The sequence below is a fragment of the Lepidochelys olivacea genome (genome assembly GCF_965140295.1).
Source record: "Lepidochelys olivacea isolate rLepOli2 genome assembly, chromosome: 3".
Lineage (NCBI taxonomy): Eukaryota > Metazoa > Chordata > Testudines > Cheloniidae > Lepidochelys > Lepidochelys olivacea.
The window spans coordinates 75,799,745-75,810,939 of record NC_140413.1 but is presented as its reverse complement, the minus strand read 5'-3'; the positions used below and the strand labels follow the sequence as shown (position 1 = coordinate 75,810,939).

The following is an 11,195-nucleotide window of genomic DNA, read 5'->3' as shown; positions in this document are numbered from 1 at the left end:
GAATCTCCTTCCTCAGAAGTTTTTAAGGTCAGGCTTGACAAAGCCCTGGCTGGGATGATTTAGTTGGGGATTGGTCCTGCTTTGAGCAGGGGGTTGGACTAGATGACCTCCTGAGGTCCTTCCAACCCTGATATTCTATGATTATCACTACAAAAGGTTTTTTTTCTCCTGCTGATAATAGCTCACCTTAATTGATCACTCTTGTTTTAGTGTGTATGGCAACACCCATTTTTTCATGTTATCTGTGTACATATATATATATATATATCTTCCTACTGTATTTTCCTCTTCATGCATCCGATAAAGTGGGTTTTAGCCCACGAAAGCTTATGCTCAAATAAATTTGTTCATCTCTAAGGTGCCACAAATAGTCCTCATTCTTTTTATCTCATGTTCTTTTCAGAAAAGACCAAAAACAGAAAAGCCAACTTAAAAAATTAGTTGTAAGGATATCAAAACAAAGAGTTGAAACTGAAAGTGTTTTACAACCTCACCTATTGTGTTAGTAGTGGCATTCAGTGAAATAAAGGAAACCCTAATATTGAATAATACTTCGTATGTCTGTAGGGGATCTTTTCATAAGGGGGAATCTCAGTGTTTTAAATATACTTCTAAATCAATATTGTGATGTAGGTAAGGTATCAATTGACCTATCTATATATTTATAATGCACTAATTGCGATGGTATCTGAGCTCCCTCAGGCAATGATTTTGAATAATAAGATTATACTACATGAGGCAACTTATCATGTACAAAAAGAAGTGCTTAGAATACTGGTGTCCTCTTCTGTGATTGGGAGAGTTTGTTGCTGTAGAACTGAGTGAAAAACCCTCCATGATCATTCTCTTTCATCACCTTATTTTTTGACACCGCTGGTTAGTAGCTTTCTTTTCCTTTTAAAGGAGCTATCTCACACTTTAACAGACTGTCATAACCCACTTGAATTATTGCACTTCTCTGTGTAGCTGATGTGACAGGATGATTTAGGGCCAAATTCTGCCATCAGAGTCACATGGTGTGCCTATGTTTTATTAGACAGGAAGCATCTTAAAGCGGACACCTCATTTAGGGCCTGATCCAACATCTATTGATAGTAATGGAAAAATACCCGTTGACTTCAGTGGGCTTGGGAGCAAGCATTTATTTTCCAGCCTACCACATTGTTTTCTCGACCATTCTTGTGGGAACTGATCACACACACAGACAAATCTTGGCCAAAATTAAGTGGATTTACCCTTTTCCCCAAAGGAGTAACTGGACTCTGCTTTGGACGAGTGAGTCACAACTAACCTTACACTAAGTAATATGCAATTATTATAAATCAGCATTATATCATATCACCAACCGCGTGTTAGGTGCTTTTGAATTCCCTCAGCTGCACAGGGATGAAGAAAGCACTTGGGCTAAAACAGAAACCATCTTGAACCTTCATTCAGAACAATCCCAAATGGATTTTTTTGAGGTTTCAGTAAGTTTGGTTAATGTTAAAAAATGCATCTATTTTTCATTTTTCACACCCCATTTACACATTTTGATTCTTACTAGAGCCAAAAATTCCAGAATATGGGGAGAAAGGCTGCCCTTTCTGGTGTTTCTAGCCCAGGTGGAAGAGGAAAGTATTGAAAATTTCACAAGAGAACTTGGCTGTTTGATATTTCTTTCTGAAATTTGTAGAATCTATTGATCAGATTTTTTTCAAAGTTGCAGAGCACCCACAACTCTAACTGAAGTCAGAAGGAGCTGTGGATTCTCAGCAAGTTTTGAAAATCAGGCGAAAGAGATTCAGTACTGTGATGGGGTGTTCACCCCACACAGGGCCGGAAGGGTTAAGATGGCAAAGTGGGCCAATTAACTGCCCAGGCTGCACTTGGAGAAGGAGACAGGGAGCAGGGATTTGAGTAGAACAGGCTCAGCTGGGCAGGAAGAGGAGGCAACCTACATAAACCAGGAATCTGGCAACAGAAGGGGGCTGGAGGGAAGGAGTCCTCAGTCACTCCTTGGGAAAAGGGGGGTGCATCTGGGGCTTGCAGCAAATTGTCTACAATTATTCCTTGGGAGGAGGAATGTGGCTTGGCAAGCCCAGAGAAGGGGGATACTCAGGGGAAAGAGCAACGAGGTATGGGGTAGGTCAAACCTGGGCTGCTGATGAGAGTGCCCCTGAGCTGGGACACGGAGTAGAGTGTGGGTCTGGGTCCCCCTACCAGTCGCCGATGAAGTGGCACCGGCAGGGCAATGAGCAGGAAAGCTGCCTGAGCCCATTTGTCAAGAAGGACTTTGAAACCCTGGAAGGTGGGAACATGTATAGTGACCTGGCTGGAGGGAGGAGCCAGTTCCTGGAGTGAGAGGGGTCTACAGGGTAAAAGGACAATGGGAGAGACACTGCCAGGGAGGGTGCAATGGATGGTCAGAGCTAAACAGTAGAAGGTGCCCTCAGCGGTGAGTGCATCCTGTGACAAGCACCCAAAAGTTAAACTGCTGAGTCTTTGAGATTCATGTATCACTACAACAGAACTGTCAGTATATTTCTGAATTTAAACATCTACAATGTAAATACCAATGACTTAGGGTAAGAGAGAGTCTGAGGTTTGATACACTCTTTGAAACAGACTGGAAGGCCAGAGAGGAAGTTGCATTAAACAATATGAGAGACGACCAATGCATTGATGAACCTTTTGTAGAGAAAACAATGAATGTTGAACATGAAGAACTGTCAGTGTTCAGTGACAGCCTTGTACATGGGATGGGGGTGGGGGTGGGGGGAAGAGTTTTAAAATGTAAGACTAGACTAGAGCTCTTTAGGTAAGGGATTGTCTTTTCATTGTGTGTGTACAACGCCTAGCTCAATGGGACTCTGATCCTTGACTGGGGGCCTGTAGGCACTACTGAAATATGAATAATAATAAAGGAGTCCAATATGACACGTGTGTTACTAGCTTAGCTGAGTGGGAGGGTTGTCCACAATGACAGAAAAGCAAGAGGAAGGAAAGATAGGGAATTCACTTTTTGCCATGTTGAGTTTGAACTGGAGATGGGACATCTAGGAAGGGTATTAAACAGTGAACTATAGGAAACTATTCTATTTTTTAAACAGAAAGAACAATCATATACTTTCAGTTTGAATTATTTTTATTTTAGATTAAGGGAAGCAACAAATCAAGAAAAGCCCTCGGTGACAGATCACATGTCTCTTCTGTAGCATGTTGAACTAATCCCGCTTTCCAAAATGGCAGCTGCCTCTCCACACAGCCAAGCTACTTAGTTTTCCATGTACTGCACCTTTACATTTCTAAATTGTAACATAGCTACATCCCAGAGACATAACCGAAGGGATGAGGTCAGAGAAGCAGGGTTGTGAGTCAGCCGACTAGTGATGTGAATAGATGTCACCTAAGGATAGCATCTAGAGGGAAACAGAAGAAAGCAGAGGACAAAGAACTGGGGAATATGGCTAGAGAGGAGGGAAGAAGTTGAGCCACGAAGCATACAGTTTGATGATTGGAGTGACAGGAGAGCAGAGAGTCTCTGAAGTCTTGGGAAGAGAGAAGCAGGGATTGATCACTTGCATCAAAAGAGGTGAATGGATCAAAAAGAATGAGAATAGAGAAGAGGGCCTTGTAAATATAGCTTTTGAAAAATACTTTAGGTAAAGAGAGTGAGAAAAAATGAAGATTTTACTAAATCCTTTTTGAAAAGGGAGCACCTTGTAGTAAACATGAGTACTTTAACAGGGCCCACAAATCCTACATCTGGATACTTAGATCAGTACTCTGGAGCAAAATCTTACACAGGTAAATATAGATTTAAGTACTTTGGGGCCAAATTCTGACCTCATATGCACAAGCATAGTTCCCATTGACATCAGTGGAAACTATATGCGTTGTACACCATGCCAGAATCTAGCTTCAGATTCTGGATATGGATGTCTTATTCAGGCATCCATGTTCGAAAACTGAGTCCAGCACGTCACTTTTGTTCTGTATCTCTCCATTTTTCCTCCTGTGTCCCCGTGTGTTGGGTTTTTTAAGATAATCGTGGCAAAATTTTAAACATCAGATATAACCATGAGGAAGTAAAATCTCTTTTGATGAAAAGGAAGCAGTGAGAAATAAGAGATTTTTTTTCTCTCCTGATTGAAAATAAAATACACGAATAGTACTGGCATTGTATTGTGTTATCCAGCATGGCACAGTTCAACTCTGGAACTGTCAAGTGTAGGGTCTACAGCTGTGGATGAGGATTATGCTAAATTCATGAAGCTCTACTACTTATTTGAGGTGTCACTTGTGCATATGTCAAGGAAATTCAATGTTCATTTCTTGTCACACCACTTCTTAAACCCAGGTGCCTGGGGCCCTTCTCAGTTAAAACAGAATATAAAGTTTTCCTCCTCACAGGTGCCTGTTAAATTTAAGAAACATTACATTCATAAACTTTCAAAAGTCCCTTTGAAGTGTAATCAGGTAACTGATTTCAGTGAAGGAGACCAATTTCAACCTAGATGTAGGGATGAATTGGATCGACAGTTTAGAAACTCTAGATTTGAAAACAAAGACAGTGGGTCAGTTTCGGAGGTGATGTGGAAGCAGGTTTAATTTAAACTCCCTGCTGCCACCCACTCCCCAACATGTAAGGGTGTCTAAATTGGTGTACCTTACATGCCTAGGAAAAAGGAGTAAGTGCTTGTCTACATGGGGGGCTTTAATTCTCATTTCTTTGAGGTAATGCTCAATACTAAAGCTGCACTAATAGCATGCAAATGGGATGGTGCTCCCTCTTTCAATGTGCATGACGTACACATGGCGGCGGCTTCCTGTCTACTAAATGTGTGGCCTTTAGTTGTCTGCCTGCAGTGTGCATGCTGGAATTTTTCTCACTGTACACTGTGATATGCATAGCAGAAGCCAGGTGGGTACAAATTAAAAAAAAAAAATCCCATGTTTCCAGTGGCTCTGCCCCATTTATTCTTTCTTGATGTGCTAGTGTCATTTTTGAATTGCTGTTGGTCAGTACGGCCCCACCAAAGCGCTGTGCTGCTATGCTGGCAACTGGGCATATGCAGAGGCTGCTTGGTCTGTATTTTGCACTCAAAGCTGGATGAATTCGGGTTTGAACTCTGCCCACCACACCACTAAGGAGATAATGTGGCAGCAGCAGCGGGAGAGCCTTCAAAGGCAGAAGCGGGACGAGGAAGAAGAGGGAGACCCTGAGCAATTGATCATTCAGGATCATTTTCACACTGTGCAGTGCCATTTCTGGGCTCAGGAAGCCAGCACAGAGTGGTGGGAAACGATTGTTGTGCAGACCTGGAATGACTAGCAGTGTCAAGAGAATTTTGGGATGGGGAAGGCAGCCCTTTTAAAGATATGTGTTGAACTAACTCTGAAGCTGCAGCGGCAGCATACAAACATGCTGTGCCCCACGCTCGCCATTGCCATCTGGAAGCTGGCTGACCCTGAATGCTACACTCCATACTGAACCAGTTCAGCGTGGGGAGATCGACCATTCAGGCTATTGTCATGAAGGTGTGTGATGCCATGGAAAAGGTCCTGTTGCAGTGAGTTATAAAGCTGGGTAATGCTCAGGAGAATATTGACGGCTTTGCATGCATGAGGGTCTCAAGCTGTATTGAGGCAGTTGATGGGACCCAGGTGTCTATTATTTGTCCCGCACACCAATCAGGGCTCAGAATTTATAAACAGAAATGGGTATTTGTCTGTCGTGCCTCAAGGGCTGGTTGATGACTGGGGCAGGTTTATGGACACAAATGCAGGATGATTTGGAAGGGCCCATGATGCTAGGATCCTTTGGAACTCAGCTCTATTTACCTTAATGGAAAAAGGACTGTTTGCCCCAGAAACACTATGGATATTAATGCTGTGGAGATTGCTCCAGTAATCCTGGAAGACCCAGTTTATTCTCTGCTTTCCTGGTTAACAAAGCCATTCACAGGCCACTTGGACAAAAGGGAGGAACTGTTTAACTATCGTCTCAGTAGCTGCAGAGTGACGGTGGCGTGTGCATTTGGCTGTTTGAAAAGAAGGTGGCACTGTCTGTGGAATAGGCTGGAAGCAGCAGGAAACATCCATGTAAAAGATTATAGCAGCGTACTGTATTTTGCACAATATTTGTGTAACCCTTCTGCCCACTGGATTTGGTAGCAACAAGGGCAGGGTTCAGCATCTAGGGGTTCCTCTTCAACAATACAACACAAATCCGGCTCGAGCCCCCACCCAGTAACCTAGGACATTTACACACCACCACCGGGTGCCTCTGAGAGGCAATACTTCCCCTCTTGCAAGCACAGAGTCTGAGTGTAGGAAAGAAACTTTTAATAAAAGGCAGGAAGTCATTAATTTGGGAAAATGCCGCAAGGAGGATTCATAAACATAAAACCATGAGCAAAAGCCCAAATACATTGGGTAGTTCACTTTTGCCTCAGGTTCTTAAGTCCAGCAACCAAAAGTCCCTTTAATGTGCCTGTCCCTTCTCTGCACCCCACTCACAATTGTTGTTCTTGGCCAGTACAGGCCCAGAGTTCAGAGGTGCATCTGTAGAGTTCACCTCCCACCCTAAGTGGAAGGAGGGGTAAGAAGACAACCTACTTGCTCCGCTGACTGGGCACTCGCTTGCTGCTCCTTTCCATGACCATCCTGCTGGCCAATTGGTGCTCAGCGCCTCTCCACTGGCCACCCTGCTGGCCAACCACCTTGCCGGCTGCCCTGCTGGCTGTCCACTGCACCTCACTGTTGGCCACCCTGCTGACTGATCGCCAATCCACCCCGGGATGTCTTCAGGTCCCACCACTTAACGCAGCTCTCTTACATTTGTGAGAGTAAGGAGAAAGCCTTAGCAATGGGTGGAAGGCTGAGGCACAGAGACTTGCTCAGTGGCTTGAGCAGCCAGCAAGGCATCCAGCAGAAAATGGAAACAGAGGGGGCAATATTATCAAGGATGCTATTGCTCTTATTTTGACTTTCAAGCCTGAAACTTGGCAGCTGTACATCCAGCTGTTAACCCATAGAGGATAGGTGTGGGTGGGTGGGGAGTGAAGGGGAGGGGATGGGATTGTGAGCTGTTCAGTGTTGTTTATGGGTGGTGGGAAGTGCAACATTCTGGCAATTCTTACATTACTTAGGCTTCTGAGAGCAGTGCTGTGGAGGCACAGTGGTAAGGGTTGCTGCTGGTCCTAGTAGTCTGTATTGTCCAGGGGCTGCATGATGTGTCTGGTTGTTGGTTCACAGCACTGCATGGCCTGCTGCCCTAACAGCAACATATGCTGCAACAGGGCACTCTGGCTCTGTGTTGCCTCAAGCAGTTGCCTCTGCACCTCCCCGTTGTTTTCAATACTGCCTTTTTGCCATGGCAATACTGTCCTTGGCCACACCAGGAGCTCTCTGGAGAGCTCTGTCTGTCTCCCTCTCTGTCCTCATGTACGGCCTTCGCCTCTCCGCTACTTTCGGGTTTTCTGAAGACTCTGAAATGACATCAATAAACATTTCATCACAAGTTTTGCTTTTTCTCCTTCTCAGGATAGCCAGCTGCTAAGCCATTGATAAAAGCCCTGTCCTTGAGAGTCGGGGTAGTGCAGGTGCTGTGAGCTGTGGGAGTACAAAAAACCACAAGTGGTGATGGCTCATATTCCAGAGAAGCAAGGCTAGCATTTTTATATGCATTTCTGACTCCCCCTCTCTGAGATTCTTCCCAGTCTTGGGGTTGGAGGGACTTCTGAGATGGTAAGTGGTGTGAGCAGAGAGGAAAGCTGTATTGGGATTTTTGTCTGTGCAGTCTTTGGCTTTGCTGTTGTGCCTTGGAGTCTCTGTAGGTGTTGGTGTGGGTAGTGGATCAGAAATTATGTTCACAATCTGGCTTTCAGTTTTGCTGTGCCTTGGAAGTGATCGGCAGGTGAGATCTGGTGTAAGCTGGATAGAAATCCCCTCTACATCCCCGTTAGGCTGTCCTGACTCTTGATGTTGTTACACTGAGGTGGGTGATGAGGAAGCAGAGAATGGCCTTATTCAAAAAACCAAAGGGCAGACCAGTGAAATATATTGTAAAGTTATGCGCTAAGATGGTCCCCGCCCCCAGACATGCTGCAGGAGTGGAAGGAAGTAGTGAACTATACCTGGGGGGAGGTGGGGATGACCATGCAGCTATCCCTCAGAATGTCTGGACAAAAATAGAGCAATTTCGTAGCCTGAGATTCTGCTTTATCTTCCCTGAAGACATGGTGAAAGTGTAGAGAAAAATACTGAGGGTTCTGCAATGATTGTGTGAAGCATGCACTGTTCCCAGTTTTTCTCTATGCAAACCTGTCAAAGGACATTAAGAGTTTTGCTATCACTACGGTAAAGCTCTTCTCCTGTAATAATTCATGTTACAGGGCATTTATACCTCAGAGTGGAGCTTTAATCCTTGTCCCTTTATGGGCATGCAGTCTCCATGTCTACATCCTGTAAACTGAGAACACTAACCAGATTTCTTTTCCTGTAACCACTATCTCAATATGCTTTTGCATTTCACACAAATGAACATTTTCATGATTAGAACCTGCTGCAGGAGGTTGGGTGGAGTAGAGGCTGTGGATGCTGCCATTTTGAGCTGGTGAATGTGGTTGGAGCAAATGAGGAGAGGGGAAAAAATAGGTGGATGGGCATGTACCCTCTATGCCAGGGGCCTAAAAACAGTCAATAGCAGCTGCTTTATCATGAGACAGAGGCCAGTTGCCTGACCAGAGCAGTTGCCATTTTGGAAATGTTTGGGAGGGCTGAATGGACAGCGTGGGCCTCGACTCAGAAAGGCTCCCAGATCACATCTGCCTAAAAAAGCTCTGGCACCTGGAAAAGAAGCTAGCCTGGCAGTATAGCATGATAATAATAATAAACTGTAAAGACAGATTTCTTACATAGTATCATAGAAATGTATGGTGGAAAGCAGATCATCAAGTCCAACCCACTGCGTTGAAACAGGGCAGGAAACCTAGACCATCCCTGGTGCTGTGTGGATCATCCAGTCCTTTCCCTTCCTGCCCAACTAGGGAGGAAATGTTGGAAGCACAGAAAGCTTCATTCTCTTCTTTTCTCTTCAGATTTTGATACCACGCTCATCATCATAATGTGTGAATGCCTTCCACAAAGGCACTGAGCAAGGTGACTGACATCTGTCACAAAGTAGCCTCCCTGGAGTGGCTCTTGTTAGGATATAGATATTCCGGCCTGTCTGTAAAGGCCTGTACTTTAAGAATTTAGGTGTATTCTTATCACTTGGCTAGTTAGAGGTATAAAAGAAAGAATCAAAATCACTGTCTGCCAGTGTAAGGTCCCTCTCTTACTGTGACAGTCTGAGACCCTGTTCTTAGGCTAAGGCCTTTGGCTAAGCGACAGAGGCAGCCATAAGCTGGGAAGCGACCGGTCACATCCTCACATTCCAAAGTAGTCACATTGAAAGAAGGTGCTATTGGGCTGTTAGGAATACAATCCTGTCCTGATAGTGCCTATCACCTCCAGAGAAAGGGAAGTGCCTAGAAGATGTAAAAGGAAATTGAGGTTGATAGTTTTCTGTCTGGTAAGAACTCACTTATCAATAGACACAGCTGGGAAACTCTTATGTCTTTGTAGATGTAGTTGTGAAATCCTCACTTCTGTATTGTTTTGTCATTATAGTTCCCACTTTGCTATTGTTTATTGGCATGGTCTCTGTCTGGTTCTGTGATTGTTTCTGTCTGCTGTATAATTAATTTTGCTGGGTGTAAACTAATTAAGGTGGTGGGATATAATTGGTTAGCTAATCATGTTACAATATGTTAGGATTGGTTAGTTAAATTTCAGTAGAATGATTGGTTAAGGTATAGCTAAGAATATTACTATATAAATTAGGGGCAAACAGGAAGTAAGTTGGGATTCGAAAATAAGGAAAAAGGAACTTGTATTTGAGCTTGCTGGAAGTTCACCCCAATAAACATCGAATTGTTTGTACCTTTGGACTTCGGGTATTGTTGTTCTCTGTTCATGCGAGAAGGACCAGGAAGTGGGAGAGTGAAGGAATAAGCTCTCTAACAGCTCTGTTCTCTTCTCAGTCCTGTTACTATTAGCTGGAAATACCTAGCACAAAATGGCTACTTAAGCTGGGTACTGGGTCCCTAGATTTGGTTCAGTAAGAGGCTACTAGTTAGAGGTCAACCTGAGCCACGAAGTTCATATCTGGGCCTTAACTTCCCCTAAGTCTGTGAGCGTTTAGGACCTGGGGTTTTTATTTTGACCATCTGTAGTTCCTGTGTCTCTAAGGAGGGCTGATTACAGACTGGTAGTGTTTGAAGTGGGATCCAAAATTGTGTGGGACTTTATTTATTCAGCACCATCACCATGTTAGTTTTGGTCCGTGTTTCACAAGTGTATTGATAGGAAGGAAAGGAAATGATGAAAAGTCGTCTTCTGTGCCCTCCATTTTTCCAGGCCCCGTTTTGTATTGTAGCTACTTTTCCTCTAACTTGCCTTACAACATCAGAATGTCTTTATGGAGGAGGTTGTCAGCTTTCTCTTTTGAGAAGTGAAGATCATCACCTATTTTAAGTATTTCACTTGCTAGAGCAACTCCATTTTCAGCTTACGTTTTCTGCCCCCTCCCTATTTACAGACTGTCTGTTGCTAGAATGATTCAGGATGCTGAAGCAGTTGATTGTTGTATAAATCTTCACAGTATATATAATAAACACCTCTGAGGGTAGAGGTGCAGTGCCCTGTTACCACACATTAAAGCAAGCAAGATTCAGAAAGCCATGGAAACTTGAATTTTGGGAACTGGATGATGGTGCCAGAAATGATGGTTTGTTTAAAGCATAAAACTACATTATTTTAGTCTTTATGTAAAGTGCCAGATTGACAGACCTGGAGACCTGTGCACAGAACAGGCATAACATGGGCAGTGGAAGCTCAAGCTTCCCTAGTACAATGTAGTAGTTGAATGTTCCATGACTATAAATAAAGCCCAAAATTTAAGGAAACCTTGTGTGATTACACTAGCTGGCATAGGCTGCTAGCCAGTCTTGAAGCTAGAGAGCCAGAGAAAATTACAGGATCTGTTTGTCCAGCAGCCTTAGTAAAGAATCCTCCTCATTTTCATTACAAAAAAAATCCCTTTCTGTTCTCTACCACTAGAGTCACTAGATCCACTAGTGGATTCATTCAACCATAACATACAC

General features: G+C 43.8%; 1 long non-coding RNA gene across 2 annotated transcripts in view; it reads left to right on the top strand.

The window, feature by feature from the left end:
- Positions 1–7,610: 7,610 nt before the first annotated feature.
- LOC311518562 overlaps positions 7,611–11,195 on the top strand; it is a 61,212-nt gene continuing 57,627 nt past the window's right edge. For both annotated transcript variants that reach the window (XR_014711021.1, XR_014711022.1), the window contains exon 1: positions 7,611–7,734. This is a non-coding gene — a long non-coding RNA (uncharacterized lncRNA). The remainder of the gene's footprint in view (positions 7,735–11,195) is intronic.